Raw genomic sequence first — 21747 nt, 5'->3', positions numbered from 1 at the left:
AAGAATGACCAGCTCATTCCAGGTTGCCCGGGACGTTCGTAGTTCCACAACCTGGGAAAACTTGCACAGTTGGTCACCCGAGTCTGAACTTTATTGTCCTTGCCCATAAAATGTGTAAAATAAAATACCTCCCTCATAGATTTATCATTGAGAAATAAGTGAGCTAGAACATAAAGTACTTAGCACACTGCCTGCTATATAAAAAGGTGTTAATAAAAATGATAGCTAATAGGATTATTATAAATATCATTATTATTCAGGGACAGCTGTTCAGAACACCCTGAGTGCATTATATCATTTTGAGCAACTTTTAATTGGATTGCAGTCAGAGTCAAGGCTATAAATGTTGACACAATTCCCTCCCCACACTCTAGATGAAAGTATAGTATGAAATCCTATTAGACCACACAATATTGATTTTCACAAACTTCCTATAAGAAAAATTTCTCTATTTCTTTTTCCCAGCATTGTGATTTCTGTTTCTATTTTAATTATAATTTTCTTTTTAGTTCACGTTGAAATGAAGTCAATTCTAATACTTTGCAGTCTAACCAATGCACATGATTTCACTGACTGACAGTGTTAAATATCATAAGCCTATCTCCCTAAGCAGGAAGAAAGGATTCAAATGCCTGGAGTATGTGTGTATTTCATGCTTCCTCAATCACTGACTACCAATTAAATTTCCCCTAATTCTACCTGAGAAACTGTGAACTCTACTGGTTTCTAAAAGAGTTTTAATTTTAATTTTTTTTAGAATTTAAAAAAAACATTTTTTGTGTTCAGTGGTATGTGAATATTGTATTCTAATAATCACTGTTTGTTATCACAAGGAGGAAGTGTTTCTTTGTGTAGGAAGGCCAGTGATCTGGGTTTCTGTGATTTTCATAAATAGTGTCATGTTTTATGCACATAATAACCCCAGCCATATACATACAAAATGCTCAACTTTAAACTCTCACAATTAAAATGGTATTCTTTACTTTTACATTCTCTGGAGTTTATACCCCACATTTCATTTCCTGGACTTTACACTACAACTCCCAACTCATGAATATTTCAACCATCCTCTTTGACTGAGAGGGAGCTGCAGGATTTCACCTGGAAATGTTCAGCTTCTGAGCATCACTGCTGCTGGTGGGCCTGCACCTGCTCCCTCGACAACTCCCCTCACTTCCTCTGGGATTGCCTTGGACTTTCCCCCTCTCCTTAAATCTCCCTGGCCAGCCTCCATTTCTACAGATGATCCAGAAAAGAGGGACAGTCAGAGTGAACCTGGACAACTTCACTCTCCTCTGCCTCCATATTTCCTTCAATGGCAATACCTGGCACGTCCTGAGCACTCTGGGTGCCAGGTGCTGGGCAGAGGTTCATGCTTCATCTTCAGTCCCCCATACAACCCTGGGGTATACAAATCAGTATCACTCTGCTTTGCAAGTTGAGAAAATTGAGAGTTGAAGAGTTTAGGCAACTTGATGGAAGTTACTCCCCTAGGAAAGAACTGGAACTGGCATCCCTGTTGCTGTGCTCGGAGAATTTGGCTGGGGTCTTACCATTGAGTCAGTGTTTCTGAAACAACTCTGGAGTACCCCTTCAGGACAGTCAGCTGAAATCCCCCCATCAGAAATGACCAATGTTCAAATGTTCATTACTCTCCTAATTTTTAAATAGATTACGTTGCATTCATGGTTGTTTTGAGTTTCTATGATAATGTTGCACTTATAATCTTATGCCCTGCTTTTCCTCCTTAATCTTACATTTTGAGCATATATGTTTAAGTGGTATATAGTGAAGTTTTTTTGTTCCATTTCCACAGCATACAAATCACTTCTACAAAGCATTTATGAACTACCTACTCAATAAATGTAGGTAAACATACAGTTACAGATGTAAATCATTTCCAACCCACCAGAATTCTTCCCAGTCAATAACCCAAAGTGGCTACTCTTCTGAAATATCACCATAGATTAGCTCATTTATATAAAATTCTATTCTCAAACTTCATGTGAGTAGGATTATACAATACAAGTGGTTCCCAACTTAAGGTGGTTTGACTTAGGATTTTTCAACTTTACAATGTTGCAAAAGATATACACACTCAGCAGAAATCACATTTTTAATTTTCCATAACTCTTGATATAACCTTGTACCCTTTTCTGAGATGCTGGGCAGCAGCTGGGAGCCACAGTTCCTAGTCAGCTACATGGTCATGAGGGGAAACATACTACAGGAATATATTCTGTAATAAGCTGCATTGCCAGTGTTTGGGGATATTGTGTTTTCACATCCCATCATGTCTACAAACATCCATCTGTGTGTACATGAGATGTTCAACACTTCATAATAAAATAGGCTTTGTGTTTGTTGATTTTGCCCAGCTGTAAGCTAGTGTAAGAGTTCTGAGCATGTTCAGGTAGGCTAGGCTAAGCTATGATGTTTGATGGGTTAGATGCAGTAAATGCATTTACAAGCTCATCTCAACTGCCACCTTCTCCATAAAACAATTCCTAACTCTCCCAATAAAATGTTAAATCTCCTGTCAACCATTATCATAAAATTACTTTTTCAGTACTTACAATGTGCAAATACTCTTCTAAATGCTTTCTATTTATTAATCCATTTAACCTCATGAGGTTGATATTGTTGTCTGTATTTTATAGATGAGGACAATGAAGTACAGAAATATAAAGGTTTTATGTAGATTTCCTTCTTCGGATGTAAGCACATGGGAAGAGAGAGGGAGATGAGGGGTGGGAAGAGAAAAAAAATCAGCAGGCCAGCATTACAAAGTCCATCTGGATGGTTTTGTGTTACTTACCTTTTGAGGAATTATTTTTAACCACTCTTCCCCTCATTTGCACACAGAACACTGACTGATGCTGATATGTGCACACTGCATGTGTACATATATGCATAAAAGCAGGATTCTAAAAGCACCATTCACAAATTGAAATTGAGTGCAGCTCCTTTATGTATACCTATGGCTCTTTAAACCTGTCTTCTTGGGATCCTAGTGTCACAAGGTAAAAGCTCTGGTTGGTTCAGGAACATCCCGGAGTCTCCTTGACTTTATGCAGGAACTTCTTGGGTTTCCTAACCCTGAGATCCCCAGGTAGACCTTGAAACTTTGGACACATTCCCTTCCTAACAATGAATATGCTGGAGAGAATGCTGTGTTTACCAGCATCGCAAAGGCACCCTCAAGACTGACTTCTTACACTCTGATCCATATTAAAGGAGATTTATATTTAGAACGTAGGTTCTGCATGGAGATAGGTTCTCCTCATTTCTCTGGGGTTTCCAACCCACTTAAACTGCTGGGAGGGAGAACAGCTGTCTTAGGAAAGTCACCAGACCATGAAGCAGCTTTTCCCATGGTGAATTCAGTTTCTGCAGAACCCAGATCTCTGGTGCTGAGTGTGTGGGAGTGTATATATGCACAGAGACTTTGCATTCATTTCCCTGGAATCCAAACTCCCTAGAAGCAAACATAAATGAGCTTGGGATGAGTGGGTTTGTACTCTTATTATGAGAAAGTGACATGTGACAAATTCATGTTCGACTGGGAAATAAACGAGTTGACCTCAGGAATTTACTTTTATTTTTTTAAACGTCAGGCATCAAATAAAATATTTGGCATCTCTTTTAATACAAGGTCTCAGGTAGCAAGGCTTGAGGGGAAAAACATCACAGAGGAGAGGAAATTGAACATTTATAAAATTCATTAATCACTAAGTTTCATTCTGTACAAGTGAGAGTCCCCTTGTGTTCATCATGGTGTGCTTAGCCCTCTGAGCTCATAACATGCTTTCAGATGCTATCATAACATCGTCCCCAAACTCTGGTTTTCTTAATAAACTTTTAAAATTTTTGCAGTAATTTTTACATTTACACAAAAGTCACAAGGATACAGCAGAGTGCACCCTTTACCCAAATTTAGTTTTTTTCATGTTAACATCTTCACATTACCTGCCAAAAACTTTAAAATCCAACACTTCTAATTTGTATCTATTACTAGTAACTGAACTCCAGGCTTGATTAAGATGTCACCAGTTCGTCCACCCATGTCCTCTTGCTGTTCCAGGACCTCCACACTGCATTTAGTTGTCATGTCTCCATGGTGACCTGTGGTGGGTTACAAGTTCTCCATCTTTCCTTGTTTTTCAAGACCTTGACAGTTTTGAGGAATACTGGATTAAATATATTTGTGAACTATTTATCATGTTGGGACTTGCTTGATGTTTTTATCTTGATTAGATAATGGGTTTTTGGAAAGAATACCCCAAATGGGCAGTGCCCTTCTTGTCACAGCCTGTTAAGGGTACACAATGCCACGTGACATCACTGGTGAGGTCATACTTCATCCCTTGGTTAAGGTGGTGTTTGATGGGTTCCCCACTGTAAAGTCCCTATTTCCCCATTTCCTGTACTCCAGTCCCTAGAAGTGAGTCTCTAAGTCCAGCCTACATCCTGGGAGGCCAGGGAGAACCATGCCCTACCTCCTGGATATTATTTGGAATTCTATAAAGAAGTTGTGTCTCTTCTCTCCCTTTAGTTCTTTAGTGAATCATTTATTTATGTTAGCATGGACTCATACATGTGTACTTTATGCTTTGAGTTATAATTAAATTTACATCATTTATTTTGTTGCTCCAACTTTTCCAGTTTTGCTACCACTGGGAGTCTTTTGGATAGGCTCTTGTGTCCCTCTGTCATGCCTCCATCTTTTATTTTTAAGCACTTCCTTCCTTTCTGGTACCAGCAGATGATCCAGGCTCATCTTGTTGTGTCCTATTGTTTGTTCCCCCCAACCCTAGAATCAACCATTTCTCCATAGAACTATGGTTCTTTTTATTGGAGAATGGTTTTTAGAAACCAAGAGGTGGACTGGAGTGCTCATTGCTATTGGGATGTCATTGCTCCCAGGACTTCTTAATGTAGGGCTAAGTAAAGTGTGTATGTACACAACTCACATGTACACATGAATTTTTAGTTGGCTTGTGTCTCTTCATCTCATGTGTGTGTGTCTGTGTGTGTGTGTGTGTGTTTGTGTATGTGCGCGGACATGAGTTCATAATGATGTCCGATTTTAATTCAGTCCTACAGAGTCAAACCCTCTTTTATAGATATTCACCATCAAACACATTTTACAGTTGAGAATTAGGGTCCTGATACAAGCCACATAACTGGTGAGTAGAAACCGAACTCAACCCAGGGCCTTGAACCTCAGTCCTCTTCACATCAGCACCACCTGTGCTTAGTTTATAGAGCCTATTTGGAGTAGCCCCTTCTCAGAGCTAATGGGAAGTAAAGGCAGCTTTGGTTTTAGAGTTTTGATGAAACTGACTGAAAAGCTTAATTTCCAAGAATCTTGCACAAGTATCCCAACTTTCTCAGAACCAATTAAACCAGGTATCCGTTCATTCACTTAATCATGCCTCAAGGCACATTTTTTTTTTTTTTTGCAAGTCTACCAAATGCCAACCCACACTCAGGTTCCCCAAGTAAATGATCCCATTCCGAGTCTGTAGGAAGGATGGGACTCCACTGTTGTATAAACAGGACTACTAATCTCTAGAGTACTGAAGGCTTCTCTCTCATAAGTCCCATAGTTTCTACAAAATAATTGTTTTTCTTTTTGCAGCCAGCAAATATTTATGTAGAATGAATTATGTAGAACAGTATTCCAGTGACTGTGGCAAGCAAAAACAATGCAAATAGTGATTCTATCAGGGAGGCAGGCTTGTAAACAAATGATTGCAAAGAGACAAGTGTGCTAACGGAGGCTCCAGGAGAAACAGGAATCGCAGGGGAAGAAGACTGAGATCTCCCAGGGAGAACAGTGGTGGCGGTGGTTACTAAGCCTTCCCATGTATCTTTCAGAGAATAAGAACCGGCCCAGCACTCCGACCTTGCCTCCTCAGCACTCTGCCCAGGCCCTTTGCCTAGAACCCTTCCAGCTGTTGGTTTGGTCAGCACCTCCCCTTCTTACAGGTCTCTGTTGAAGGGTCTCCACTTTGCCCAGGCCTTCTCTGACCAACTTGTCTGAAGAAGGTCTCCCTCCCTTCTCTCTCACAGCTCTTTGTGTCTTTCATAACATTTGAGGGCAGAGACCACATTTTTCTTGCTCACCTTCATTTCCTGGGTTGGGTACACAGTAGGGGCCTCATAAGATTTGTTGAAGGAGAGATCAGATGTGAAAGGCACTGCTGAATATGCTTGCTTTACCTCTTACCTTGGGAAATGTATCTGGTCTCAATGGAATATACCAGAGTTCAGAATGTTTAGCTTATTTTATAGTGTGAAGCAGTTTGCAGTAAGTCTGAAAGCTATTGTCAACAAACCTGAAAATATTGTCCCTTCTGTGACTGGCCTCTTTGTCATCTGGTAACCTCCCAGAAACCCTAAAAATCATAGCTCTACTTATTCTCTCATGCCATTCTTTTTTCTAACCATTCCTTGATTTCCACACCTTTCCTGATGGATTCATGAACTTGAATTCTGTTACTAGATTTCTAGTCTCTCCTTTAAGGACATCAATTGTCTCCTAAATGTCAAATTCCTGACTATGAGGTTTTAAGGCTGGGACTATACCTGCTCAGTTGACTGTTCCTACTACCTGGTCTAGGGGCTAGCACACTAAAGATGACATGTAAGTGTGCATTTAATAAAAGGGCTTACATTTGAACCCAGTGTTACCCATAAAATAGGGATAGGAATGCCTTCATAATACACCTAATCTTTTCATTCTTTCTCAAAACTTGTTTGTATCTTGTTATGATTTGAATACGAGACGTTACCCCCAAAAGCTCATGGGTGAGACAATGCACAAATGTTCAAAGGTGAAATGATTAGATTATAAAAGCTGTAAATCCATCAATGGATTAATCCATTTGATAGATTAATAATTTGAATGGGCTATGAGTGGTAACTGTAGACAGGGCACAGCTTGAAGAAGTAGATCAATGGGTATATAGGGAATTATATCTTGTCGCTGGCCCTATGCGCTTGCGTTCTCTCTCTCTCTCTCTCTCTCTCTCTCTCTCTCTCTCTCTCTCTCTCTCTCTCTCTCCCTTCCTAACTGCCACAAGCCTGGCAACTTTCCTCCACAGCACCCTTCTGCCATGAAGTTCTGCCTCATTTCAGGCACAGAGCAAAGGAGTAAGTCGACGAAGGACTGAACTTCTGAAACTCTGAGCCCAAAACAGATCTCTCCTTTAAGTGGCTCCTGTCAAGTATTCTGTTCCCAGCAAGAAAAAGCTGTATAACACCTGTCTGTACTCCTAGCACATCCCCTTCTTTATCTTTTTCACAGACTCAAACTGGGCCTAAAGATGTTTTGGTCCAATTATCTAGACTTAGACCTTCACTGTTTATCTTATGGAAAACTCATCTCATCGTAAGTATCCGTTCTGTCCTTTGCAATCCTCCTTTCTGATCAAGGATGTACTTATTCCCCAGAAACAGATCTGCTAATCACCTCACCTGTTGAGGTAGCTCCTGGTGCACTAAATGCCTTGCACTTTAGTGAGAACTTTCTGGAAGCATATTCTCAGAGTCTCCCTAGATCCTGGGATTGAGTAGATGTTCAATAAATGATAATTAAAGAAATGAATCCATGAATAAAAAGTAATATGGAATTGGCAAGAGGATTGGGGTTTAGGATTGAAGTCTAGACTCCAGTCCAAAGGCGTTTCTATTTAAAACCAATGCTCTCTCTATAGTAACCAGCAATTGTTCTCTTTTGTTCTTAATAAAACGTCCCAGTTTCCATTTCTCTCTCTCTCTCTTCTGTGTGTGTGTGTGTGTGTGTGTGTGTGTGTGTGTGTGTTTGAGTGAATTTCTTTAACCCATGTCTGTTTTCTAGGACTCAAATCTCTGAAGTCTGCATTTGTCCTCTCAGCCCTGTAATTATGACTTGCCTTTATTGTGACATGCACACAGAAAATCAAAATGAATAAGTGCTCTCAGTTTAGCAGACTCTTTATGTCAAAGAAAGGAAATTGCTTCCTCTGTCGTCATCATCTATTACATTGGAGCCTCCATAGTTTCTGCTATGCACAATTTTAGCAAAATGGTAGCTCAGAACCCAAACTAGACAGAAAAACAAAGTTTCTCTGTCCCTTCTGATCCTCTGATCAACCTCCCCAGCTTGTGTGTGTCCTACCCCTGTTCTTAACTTACCTTACTTCACCTTAACTAGGGGGAGTGTGTAAGCAGTGTTTCCTCAGACCTCCAGGCTCTGAAGAATACAAACTTTTAAATAAGATATAAGCCATTTGTGTGTTCCCCAGAGCTTTGGGCTAAGGAAATTTCCTTGTTGAATGATGACTGATTTCAAGTATGACTTCGTAAGCCATTGGAAAATCAGATGCTATTTCCAAAGAGACCATATATCCAAGAAAGAATAATCTACAGCTTTGGAACATTATTTGAAACATTCATATTCTGGAAGAGTTAATGAAGTTTTCCAAATTGCCCCCGTTAATTAAACCCATGACTGTGCCTGGAAGATGACCACAAATGGCACTAATCAAAAGGTCCTGAGAGAAACTGACAGGCATTTTAGGCAAAAACAGTCATTCTTTTATTCTTGTAATATACATTTACTAAGCTATTATGGTATGATAGGGACACATGAGGGGTTGGAAAGTAAAAGGCAGTGACAACCATCATGAAATGGAACTAAGTACTTGGCGTCCATATATCCTCCCCCACAGTTGCAAGATTATTCCATTATCCTAATTTTACAGATGAGAAAAAAAAATTCAAGCAAATCGTTGGTTATGGAGCTGTTTTAATTGACAATGTTTTTGTTAAAGTTCCTCTTTAAACATCTGAGGAAATTATGAACAATTAAACAAATGACAGAGGAATATAGCCATTTAGATATAGAAAATCAGCTTAAAATGGGACAGAATGTGGTGTCAAGAAATAAATCCTAATGCATTTGAGATTATCATTTTGTATTAAAATAGCATTTCAAATCAGTAGTAAAACACTGGATTATTCAAATGCATAGGACTAAAGGCTAAACATTTGGGGGAATTTTTAAGCTAGATATTTATTCTTTTTTATTTGTTCTAATTAGTTATATATGACAGTAGGATGCACTTTGAAACATCATATGTAAATGGAGTATAATTTCTCATTCTTCTGGTTGTATATGATGTAGAATCATACTGGTCATGTAATCACATATGTACAAAGGGTAATAATACCTGATTCATTCTATTATCCTTCTGTTATGGTTTGGGTATGAGGTGTCCCCAAAAGCTCACGTGTGAGACAATGCAAGAAAGTTCAGAGGAGAAATGATTGGATTGTAGGGGTCTCAACCAAAACAGTCCTTTAATCTCCTGATAGGGATTAACTGAGTGGTAACTGAAGTGGTAGGGTGTGACTGGAGGAGGTGGGAATTGGGGCATGGCTTTGGGGTATATATTTGTATCTGGCCTGTGGAGTCTCTCTCTCTCTCTGCTTCCTGATTACCATGTGAACTGCTTCTCTCTGCCACACACTGGGTGATGATGTTCAGTCTCACCTCAAGCCTCAAGGAATGGAGCCTACTGTCTGTGGATGGGGACCTCTGAAACTATGAGCCCTCAAATAAACTTTTCCTTCTCTACAATTGTTCTGGTCAGGTTCATTTAGTCACAGCAATGAAGAAAGCTACCCCTAAGCAACTTAGCAAGATCTGACAGACATTATTACCTCATGTACATATATGACTGCATGGCCAATGTGATCCTCCACACAGAAAAATGAGAAATTATACTCCATTTATGTAAGATTTATCAAAATGTATAAATGCATTCTACTGTCATGTACAACAAATTAGAACACATTGAAAATTTTTTTTAAAAAAACACTAAAAAGATAAAGTTCAAAGAAAAAATAAATAAATAAAATAAGATTTTTAAAAAGATGTTGCCTAGAAAAAAGAAAATAGCATAACGTGATTAAATGTATTGATGATATTAATAGCTATACAGTGCAGAATTAGCCTAGAAAAGGAAAGAAGAAAATGCAGCTAGTGCTAAAATACACGTGAAGAAGAGAGATTCAGCAATAAAAGGGAACGCATATAAAAGGAGTGACTTTTTTTTTCTTTTACTACTTTTTTTTTTTCATTTTCAAAGATGAAAATGACATGAACTTGACTTCATTTTCTTCCTTTGACTTAAAGTCATAATTGGTCATTGGAGCTGGAAAATGTCAGAACATGAAAACCAAATTGGACTTTTGATACAGCTAAATCCTAGGTATTGGGAAACAGTCACTGTAAGATACAGTGGAACACAGATATAAAAACAGACCTACAAATTCTACCCGAAGGCCAGACAAGCCAATGTTTGATAGAAACTCGTAAGCTGCAGAACTTCTTGCCTTTGTCTTTCTACTTAAATAGAAACCGTCTCAAAGCCCCTTTTCTGATGGCATTTTCCAGTCTGCCTGACTGAGTCAGTTTGGACAGCTGTAACAGAGTATCAGAGACTAGGTGCCTTACACATTTGTTTCTCACAGTTCTGGAGGCTGGAAATACAAGTCAAGGTGTCAGCATTGTCAAGGACTGGTGAGGGCTCCCTTCTCGGTTGCAGACTGCCAACTTCTCACTGTGTTCTCATGTAGAGAAGAGACGGCTGACTGGCTTCTCAGAGGAGCACAAATCCCAGCATGAGAGCTCTACCCTTGTGTCTTAATCACTTCCCAAAGGCTCCACCTCCAAATGCCATTGCACTGAGGTTAGGGTTTCAATATACAAATTTGGGGGGGACACAAACATTGAATTCTTTGCACTGTCTTATATCATTAATAATATGCCCAATCATCTCCTCTATGGGACAGTAAAGTGCTTGGAGATAGAATTTTTCAAATCTTACACCATTTCTAAAATCAGCTTGTATCATCTAATTTGAAGGTAAGGATCAGCCTATCCTCATAAACTTAAAGATCCAGAATAAATGAGCAATCGTCCCCACCCTGATTCATACTTGCTCTTTGATGATTAAAAAAGAAAGAAAGAAAGAAACCCCACCCATCTCAAATCATCATTTCACTTCCCAGGGGCTTTCTCCTTTGTGGAAATCTGTCACTGCTGTCAAAAGCGTGAAGTGAACAGAAGGCAGTTTCTGTACTTTTCAAATCTACTGCTGCTATAATTGATAGCAGAGAACTTGATCACTAAAAGTTGTTCACTGTAGAAACCCATACCTAAAAACACTATTTTTCTATTCTTCCTTAGCTCTAAATGTACCAGAATTCAATTCTTTAACATCAGAGAACCCAAGGACCAATAAGTGCATGAGTCTTGCCCACTTCACCAATACTCTTAAAATGTCAAGGGACATAATAATGAGTCCCTAAGATGTCCTGTACATGATGTACTGCATTCATTTCATGCTCCCCCATCAGTCAATAGAGCTTAATGTACTTCGACTGAAACCTTCGGGTTTGGGAGAAATGCTCAATCTAAATAATATTCATTCCCACAAAGTGGCCAAAAGACTTGACTATATTCATGTGTATTGTGGCTCTCCCAGAGCAGGTTTAGTTCTCAGAGTTTACAAACATTTTTAACTTTAAAAAAAGAAAAAAAGATTTCTTTTTTAGTGCACTTCTTAACATCTCCCAGACCACAGTTAAAAATCTGGATCAAGTGCCAAACATGCCTGAATTGAATCTCACTGACTGCGACTTTACGCAAGGTTATTTATTCACTCTGAACCTCAGCTTACTTCATCTATAAAAGAGGGGTAATAGTAACTACTACTTAACACTTTCCACGCTGTATTCTAATTTGTTTACTGTTGATTTCTCTACCTTGATTATAAAAATCTTCGCTGTCTCATTCACTGCTATGCCTCTAACAAAGACTACATTGAGCAACACTGTAAAGATGCTCAACAAGGACTTGGGAATGAATGTCATGCAAAGAAATGACTATTGGAAAGGACATGTATTTCTCATTTCATTACCAATCCTGTGCTTGCTACCACACCTGTGCCCAGGGCACCTGACTCTCTGCTCAGGTGCTTGGCCTCTTGACATCAGGACCACACCTCTCCCTGTCCAACCTTTTGCATGAAACCATTTTTACTCCCTGGCAGGTATACTTTCCATTCTCTAGGGCTCTGGTGAAACATCATAGGTCATATTTTCTTGTTTGGGTCAAAATGTCAGGTCTACTTTATTCTTGCAGTGTGACAACAGTGGGAAATGTGCTGGGATCTAATAACCTGAGTATCAACCTTGGCTCTGCTTGCAGAGAAGCTCTGGTTAAATTTCATAATCTCTCCAAGCTTTGGATTTCTCATCTTTGATGTGTGGAAAATAAAACTTTCTTCTCAGGGCAGTTTTCAAGATCATTGAAAAACAGCATGTATTTGTGTAGGTTGATGTTGTATTTTATTGTAATTTTGCCAATTGTATATTGGTAACATAACAACCATAAATAAAAACACTAATTATCGTGAATATTAATGCCAAGTTTGCTATATGCAGCACATTATTCTACGAGTGTCCTGTTCAAATCTCACTACCATGCTGTTCTCATCCCCATTACACAGATGAGAAAACTGAGGCTAAGAATGCTCAGGTAACTTGCCCCAAGTTCCACAGCTAATAAAAGATAAAGCCAGGACTCAAACTCACAAACAAGTACTCTGTGATCCAAATTCATTTTAAACGACAAGTAATGGTGGAGACTGTGACCTAATGATCAATATAGTATTTTAAGAGTTTCAACTGAAGATGGAAGTTTTATCCACATTTGAACTTCTAGATTTGATTTTTCTCCTTTCCGTAAGCTGCCATTTTGGCTGATGCTTGTCAGAGAATGAACCCCACAAGGGCACCCTTTGCCCAAGAAAACATTAGCAGTACATGCTTAGCCCTTGCTCTTCCATCATCCAAACTACTCTTGGGTCAGAGTCAAGAACCATGGAGTGAGAGATGTTGAGGTTGTCTGTTGGGGCTACCACCCCATACTGGGGGAAATTTGTTGTCTCCTTGTTCTGAAGGCTATAATCCAAGATCAAAGCATCAGCAGAGTGAGCCTCCAGGACTCCCTGAGAGGGCAGGTGCTCTGTGCCTCTCTACTCTGGTAGTCTTCTGGCAATCTTTGGTGTTCCTTTTAGGTGGCATGTCCCTGTATTTTCACATCATCTTCCTCTGATATATGTCTTTTTCTCTTCACATGTCCTACTTATGAGAACATCAGTCACAGAGAAAATTAGGACCCATTCTACTCCAGTATGATGACCTCATCTCAACCAATTATCTCTACAATGACTCTATTTCTAAATAAGATGACATTTTAGGATACAGAGGGTTTAGGACTTCAACATTTGAGTTTTGGTAAGACACACGTCAACCTATAATATCAGTCTGTAGTCAGTAAGTGTCTCCTCTTGTCTGAAGATTTTGGTATGTCTCTTGTTTGGATGGATGCTTGAATCCTTCTAGACAAAAGTGTTTGAGCATGCTTCCATGGCTACATGCTACTGGTAAAGGGCAAAGGATCTTCTTTCTCTTTCATAGACTGCTGGGACCTTTGGGCATGTTCCCAGCTCTTGACTTGACTGGAAGACATTCAATCTACATATGGTTCTTTGGACCATAAAGCCCAAGGCTGAGGGCATAAACCTGTGTGATACTTTCTCATTGATCCACACATAAGGATGTGAAGTAAGTAGACTCTAAAGAGGATTTTAAGATGGAATAAGGAAACATGATAATCAAATGAAGAAAATAATGAGATTATGAAAAGATTTTGCATTAACAAACGGCAGGATCACATGGAAGCTTCCAGAACCAAGTCCCTCATTATTGGTGGAAAAACTGCTTATGCCTCAGAACCTTGCTTTAGCTGGGTCGGAAACATCATTCTACCTTCCAGGCACCAAGGCTTTTCTACCCAGCTCACAGTCCATTCTCAAACTTTCCAACCACTTATTAGAATTACGCTCTCCTCTCTGAAATTTTTATTTTTTATAACATGAAATAATAGTCCTCAGACCTTATAAATGAAGACAAACATCAAGTTGCCAATATTGAAAGATTACCAAGGAAAGATAACAATTATTTTTATTTTTTCTTGCAAAGTGCTCATCACTAAGACAAGCAAACCAAGTAATTTTTCCAAATGTTTTTGAGTTTTTACATTCATTTCCTTCTGGGGGAAAAAATGAGGAGGCTTTTATCTATATTTTCTGTTTTATGTTGGTAATAATGCATTTTGAATTAGTAACTGTGGGAGGAAACAGTACTTTGATGTCTCTTCAATTTTAATTTTCTTAACTTGTATTTGTCACTAAACCCGGCACACCCTGGCTCAAAAGCTCTTAATAGCAAACAGCTACCTTTGAAATAAAGACCACTCTTTTATCATGGCGCCCCAACCCTCCACTCTCTGACCATCAACCACTTGTTCAGGCTTCTCTTTGTGAAGCCAGAATGTCTGGATTATTCATCACACTGTGGCCCAAAGGTTGCATATCTAGACTCTTATGCTGTCCCCTCTGCCTGAATGTTCTTCCCCTTTCCTTTCACGTCTGCCTCTGGAAGCCCAGCACAAGGATTGCTTTCTCCTGGAGCCTTCTCAACTCTCCCTTTTTTCTGGTAGAGCCTTCCTTTCCTGTTTCCTTTCCTCATTGTGATATACTCCGCATGTGCCTGTCTTGTTTCTCCACGGTATCCATGAGAATGGTACTACTCCTTACTTTGGTACTGGTCATGCTGCCCTGGAAGTAGAAAGGTCGACAGGATGAGGAAATGTTTGAAAACAAGAGCCCTTTCCTGGTCTCCATTTAGTCATCTTCATTTTAGTAATCTGTGAATTCAGGTTTGCAGGTCCTGGTCTCCCTAACCTGGACATTGTACCACTGAGACCCTAAAATGACAGCCCTGAGTACCTGCTCCTAGGAGCTTCAGAGACAGGGAGGATATAAGATATCAGTGTTGCAGCTGGAAAATTATTCAGTGGGGTGCCTCCCGTGAGTGCCTCTGAATCCAGGATCTGCCCTCAGTTTCAAAATCCAGAAACTCCATTTTTGTTATTGAGATTACAATAGAAAAGGGAGAAAGTGCATAACCTTTGATGACTGAAAGCTCTGGGCTTCACTCCTGACCAGACTTGCCACTAGCTGAATGATCTTAAGTGAGCTGCCCAGCATCTGAGTGCAGGCTGCTCTAAAACAGGAAGGATGTGCAATTTCTGGGGCTGATGAGAGGTGAGCAAAAGCCCAGCTTAAGCTGCAGGACCTCTAAGAAGCTTTCCTAAGCCCCCAACATGAGGTAAATAGTCATTCCAGCACCTGCCCACTGCTATTCTACACCTGGAATCTAATCACTGATTTCCTCACCCAGCCTCCTCCACTTCAAGGCCATGAGCTTCTTGAGGGTCCTTGTCTAAGCTACTGCCACAGCTTCAAGCCAGCCAGGCAGGAGCCCTTTCTAGCTTTAAGTGATGAGCAGGGGTGGGGCCAGGGGGCCCTGGTGCTTCCCTACACTGCCTACTTCATTGCTAGATAAAGTCAACTGCCACTTTCTCAATCTTACATAGAAACCACTGCAAGAGAAGTTCATTACTATTGCCTTCCAGAATACCAGGGACAGCCTCTGCTGAGGGCCAGTGGTGAGTGCCACAGTTGTCTGGTTGCAGCAGACTCTGGGTCTGAGACTTCCTCTACATCTCTGCACCATGGAGATGTGCACCCCACATCTCTCTATGTGCATCTCCAGTCTTAGGAATGCTAACAGGACTCTTCCCCTGAGGTAGGACAGAAAAGAAATAAAAGATGGGTTGGAAGGGGACAAAAGGAAGAAAAAGCATTGATCTGAAAGCATTCTGCTGAAGTTCCTCTTCTTTTCTTCCCAGGCCTGTTGCTCCCAGATCCTTAAGAAATCTGTAAATCTTAAATTTTACTGTAAATTTGTTCTGTTAGGAGAATCGCCCTGTACACTGTTAATTAGCCTATGCAATGTGCTAACACATATATTTTTAGAATAGATAAGCAAAGGGAAATATGATAGCTTAAGAAAACTATAACATGGGAGGTTGGATGCCAGCGCTGAGCCCGCCCGCCTCCCATACCAAAGTCTGACACTGTCACTGAGGGACACCCCCACCTCCGACAGACTGGCACTGAGCACTGAGCCCCCCAGCCTGCCCCCACACCAAGGACAGAAGTCGTAGCTGAGCCTGCCCGCCTGCTCCCCTACTGCTGAGGGATGCTGCACCTGCCTGCATGCTGATTCAGTGCACCCTCACTGGGGCTCCCCAGCTTCTCTGGAGGCTGGTGCAGGCATTTTGAATTATTCCTGAGGGCGTGGCCATCATCATTGGAAGGGTGGCTCCCTTCCTGAGACACCTACAGGAGACTGGAGGCCCTTTGACAGGTACGTCTATTTACTCACTTACATCCTACACCCTTTCCCATCCTCTTGTTCACAACTAGAAATACTGTAAGTAGTAATTGAACTGATCCTGTTTATTTTAATAATGTTAAAGTCTTTATAGGGGCTATCTGGTTCAGGGCTGCTTTTTCTCTGTATTGAGTGCGACTGGTATTGATCTCCCCTTCAAAGGAGAGGTAGTGGAAAACTGCAGGGTCATAATAAGCCTGCAGTCGGGGGAACTTCAGTATCTCTGATCTTCACTGCTAGAGGGGAATATATAGAAACAATATGCAAAAACAGGGGAAGAAAGTGTCCCTAACAAACCAAGATGCTATTGTGATAGAATCCAATGATAGCATGGCAGTAGAAATGATGGGAAGAGTTTAGAATCTGCATATTTAAAATGATCTGTGAAGTAAAAGATGAGATAAGAGAGCAAATGCAGGCAATGCATGACCATTCCTGTAAACAGTTAAAAGAGCAAATGCAGGAAGCAAAAGAACACTTCAATAAAGAGATAGAGATTCTGAAAAAAAATGGAAATACTTGAAATGAAACAGATGATAAACCAAATTAAAAACTCAATAGAAAGCATCACCAACAGAATAGACCTCGTGGATGACAGACTCTCAGACAATGAAGACAAAATATTTAATCCTGAAAATAAAGTTGAACAAACTGAGAAGATGTTAAGAAGTCATGAATGGAACCTCCAAGAATTATGGGACATCATGAAAAGACAAAATTTAAGAATTATCGGGATTGAGGAAGGCACAGAGATACAAACCAGACATGAACAACCTATTCAATGAAATAATATCAGAAAATTTCCCAAACCTGAAAAATGAACTGGAAAATCAAATACAAGAGGCTTACAGAACACCAGGTGCACAAAATTACAACAGATCCATACCAAGACACATTATAATGAAATACCTCACATACAAAATAAAGATAGGATTTTAAAGGCTGCAAGAGAAAAGCATCAGATTACATGTAAGGGGACACCAATATGGATATCAGCAGATTTCTCAACCCAGACTCTAAAAGCAAGAAAGGCCTGGAACAATATATTTCAAGCTCTGAAAGAACATGGATGCCAACCAAGAATCCTACACCCAGCAAAACTAACCTACAGATTTGACAATGAAATAAAATCTTTCCATGATAAACAAAAGTTAAAAGAATTTACAAATAGAAATCCTGCCCTACAGAACATTCTCAGCAAAATATTTTGTGAGGAGGAAGTGAAAAGCAACAATACAAGTCACCATAGGCAGGAACTACCCTAAAGGAAAAGCCAATCAAAGGACAAGTAAAAAACCAAAAATAAGCCAAAATGACCAGGAATACAAATCATATCTCAATAATAACCCTGAATGTCAATGGCCTAAACTCAATAATAAAAATATGAAGACTGACAGATTGGATTAAAAAGAAAGACCCAAAAATATGCTGCCTTCAAGAGACTCATCTCATAGAAAAAGACATCCACAGACTAAAGGTGAAAGGATGGGGAAAAACATACCATGCACATGGACCCAGTAAAAAGCAGGAGTCTCCATCCTCATATCAGATAAAATGGACTTCGACCCTAAGTTAGTCAGAAGGGATAAAGAAGGACATTTCATACTGCTTAAGGGAAGCATAAAACATCAAGATATAACAATTTTAAATATTTATGTCCCAAACAATGGAGCATCTCTATGTATATCAAACAAATCCTTCTCAATTTTAAGAATCAAATAGACCAAAACACATTAATAGTGGGGGACTTTAACACACTGCTTTCACCACTGGATAGATTCTCCAAATAAAAACTGAACCAAGAAACGATAGAACTAAATAATACAATCAATGATATAGACTTAATGGATATTTATAGAGTATTTCATCCATCATTGAGCGAATATACTTTCTTCTCATCAGCTCATGGATCCTTCTCCAAAATAGACCATATGATATGCCACAAAGAAGCCATCAGTAAATACCAAAAAAATAGAGATACTACCCTGTATCCTATCAGACCATAATGGAATACAATTAGAAATGAATGATAAAATAACAAACAAAAAATATTCATACACCTGGAGACTAAATAATATGCTATTGAATGATGCAATGATAACAGAAGACATCAGGGAAGAAATAAATAAATTCTTAGAGGTAAATGAAAACAATGACATATCAAAATCTCTGGGACACTATGAAAGCAGTACTAAGAGGAAAGTTTATTGCATTGAGCTCATACGTTAAAAAGCAAAAAGTCAACAACTAAATGACCTAACATTACATCTCAAAGTCCTAGAAAAAGAAGAACAGATCAACACCAAAAATAGTAGAACACAGGAAATAATTAAAGCCAGAACTGAAATCAATGAAATTGAAACAAGAGAAACAATTCAAAAAACTGACAAAACAAAAAGTTGGTTCTTTGAAAAAGTAAACGAAATTGATAAACAAAATTGATAACAAAATTGTTAGTTTGGCTAACAAAGAGAAAAAGAGAGAAAACTCAAATTACTAGAATTTGTGATGAAAAAGGAAAGATCACGACAGACACCATTGAAATACATAATTCATAATTAGAAGCTACTTTGAAAATCTATACTCCAACAAAATAGAAAATATCGAAGACATTGACAAATTTTTAGAGACATATGAATCCCAAACTGAATCAGGAAGATGTACACAATCTAAACAGATCAATTTCAAGCACTGAAATAGAAGAAGCCATCAAAAGCATACCAACCAAGAAAACCTCAGGACCAGATGGATTCTCAGCCAAATTCTACAAGACCTTTAAAGAAGAACTGATACCAATACTCCTCAAAGTATTCCAGGAAATAGAAAAGGAGGGAACCCTTCCAAATTCATTCTATGAGGCTAGTATCACTGTGATACCAAAACCAGACAAAGACACATCAAGGAAAAAAAACTTTAGACCAATATCCCTGATGAACATAGATACAAAAATCCTTAACAAAATACTGGCAAATCACATACAAAAATACATTAAAAAGATAGTGCACCATGATCAAGTGGGGTTTATCCCAGGGATGCAAGATTGGTTCAACATTCAGAAATCAATAAATGTAATTCATCACATCAATAGATTTAAAGTTAAGAATCACATGATTATTTCAATAGATGCTGAGAAAGTGTTTGATAAAATACAGCACCCCTTCATGCTTAAAACACTAGAAAAAATAAGAATAGTAGGAACATACCTCAACATTGTAAAGGCCATCTATGCTAAGGTCACAGCCAACATCATTTTTAATGAAGAAAAACTGAAAGCATTCCCTCTAAAAACTGGAACAAGACAGGGATGCCCTCTTTCACCATTTCTATTCAACATTGTCTTTGAAACACTTGTCAAAGCAATTAGACAGACCAAAGAAATTAAAGGAATACAAATAGGAAAAGAAGAACTAAAGCTGTCACTATTTCCTGATGACATGATCCTATATTTAGAAGATCCAAAAAACTCCACTAGAAAACTTCTAGAACTATTAAATGAATTCAGCAAAGTAGCAGGATATAAAATCAATTCACGTAAATCTAATGTGTTTCTATTCATAAGTGATGAATCCTCTGAAAGAGAAATTAGGAAAACCACTCCATTCACAGTAGCCTCAAAAAAAATGAAATGCGTGGGAATTAATCTAACAAAAGAGGTGAAAGACATCTACAATGAAAACTACAGAATATTAAAGAAAGAAATTGAAGAAATCCTTCAAAGATGGAAAGATCTCCCATGTTCTTGTATAGGCAGAACATTGTCAAAATGGCCATTCTACCAAAGGCGCTATACAGATTCAATGCAATTCCGATTAAAATCCCAATGACATTCCTCATAGAAACAGAGAAATCAATCATGAACTTCAACTGGAAGAACAAGAGACCTCGAATAGCCAAAACAATCCTGAGTAGAAAAAGTGAAGCAGGAGGTATCACAATACCAGACTTTAAACTATACTACAGAGCAATAGTTAAAAAAAAAAAAAAAAAAAGGCATGATATTGCCACCAAAATAGACAGGCAGACCAATGGTACAGAATAGAATAGAAGACACAGAGACAAAACCACATAAATAGTCACCTCATACTAGACAAAGGAGCCAAAAACATACAATGGAGAAAAGATAGCCTGTTCAACAAATGGTGCTGGGAAAACTGGAAATCCATATGCAGTAAAATGAAATTAAACCTCTATCTCTCACTCTGCACAAAACTCAACTCAAAATGGATCAAAGACGTAGGAATTAGACCAGAGACCCTGCAACTAATAGAAGACAAAGTAGGCCCGAATCTTCATCATGTTGGCTTAGGATCAGACTTCCTCAACAAGACTCCCAAAACACAAGAAATCAAAGCAAGAATCAATAAATTGGAGGGACTCAAACTAAAAAGCTTTTCCTCAGCAAAGGATACATTCAAGAACATGAAGAGAGAGCCTACAGAGTGGTAGAAAATCTTTTCCACACGCACTTCAGATAGAGAACTTATCTCCAAAATTTATAAAGAACTTACAAAACTTTACACCAAAAATACAAAGAACCCAATCAATAAACGAACCAAGGAACTGGACAGACACTTTACAGAAGAAGACACACAGATGATTAATAAATATATGAAAAAGTGTTCCACATCTCTACTAATTACAGAAATGCAAATTAAAGCAACTCTAAGATTTCATCTTACTCCATGGCTATTATCAAGAACACAAACAATAATATATGTTGGTGTGGATGTGGGGAAAAAGGCACACTTTTACATTGCTGGTGGAGTTGCAAATTGGTGCAACCACTCTGGAAAGCAGTATGGAGAATCCTCAGAAAACTTGGAATGGACCCACCTTTTGACCCAGTTATCCCACTCCTCGGTTTATACCCAAAGGACTTAAAAAATCAGCAAACTATAGTAACACAGCCACATCAATATTTATAGTAACTCAGTTCCCAATAGCTAGATTGTGGAACCAACCTAGATGCCCTTCAACAGATGAATGGATAAAGAAACTGTGGTATATATACACAATGGAATACTATTAGCCATAAAGAAGAATAATATTATGGCATTTGCAAATAAATGGATGTAATTGGAGAATATCATGCTAAGTGAAATAAGCCAAGTCCAAAAACCCAAAGGTCAAATGTTTTCCCTCATAAGTGGAGAATGATATATAATGGGGGTGGGGGGGGGTTGGGCAGGAGAGAAGAATGGAGGAACTTTAGATTATGTAGAAGGAAATGAGAGGGAGGGGGATATGAAAAATGGTGGAATAAGACGGACATCATTACATGTATGATTACACAAATGGTATGAATCTACATCGTGTACA

General features: G+C 38.9%; 1 protein-coding gene across 2 annotated transcripts in view; it reads left to right on the top strand.

Moving 5' to 3' along the window:
- Aoah (acyloxyacyl hydrolase) overlaps window positions 1–21747 on the top strand; it is a 215003-nt gene that overhangs the window by 69909 nt on the left and 123347 nt on the right. The window lies entirely within an intron of this gene.

The sequence above is a fragment of the Sciurus carolinensis genome, chromosome 8 (assembly GCF_902686445.1).
Source record: "Sciurus carolinensis chromosome 8, mSciCar1.2, whole genome shotgun sequence".
Taxonomy (NCBI): Eukaryota; Metazoa; Chordata; class Mammalia; order Rodentia; family Sciuridae; genus Sciurus; species Sciurus carolinensis.
This window is presented reverse-complemented; position numbering and strand designations above follow the sequence as displayed.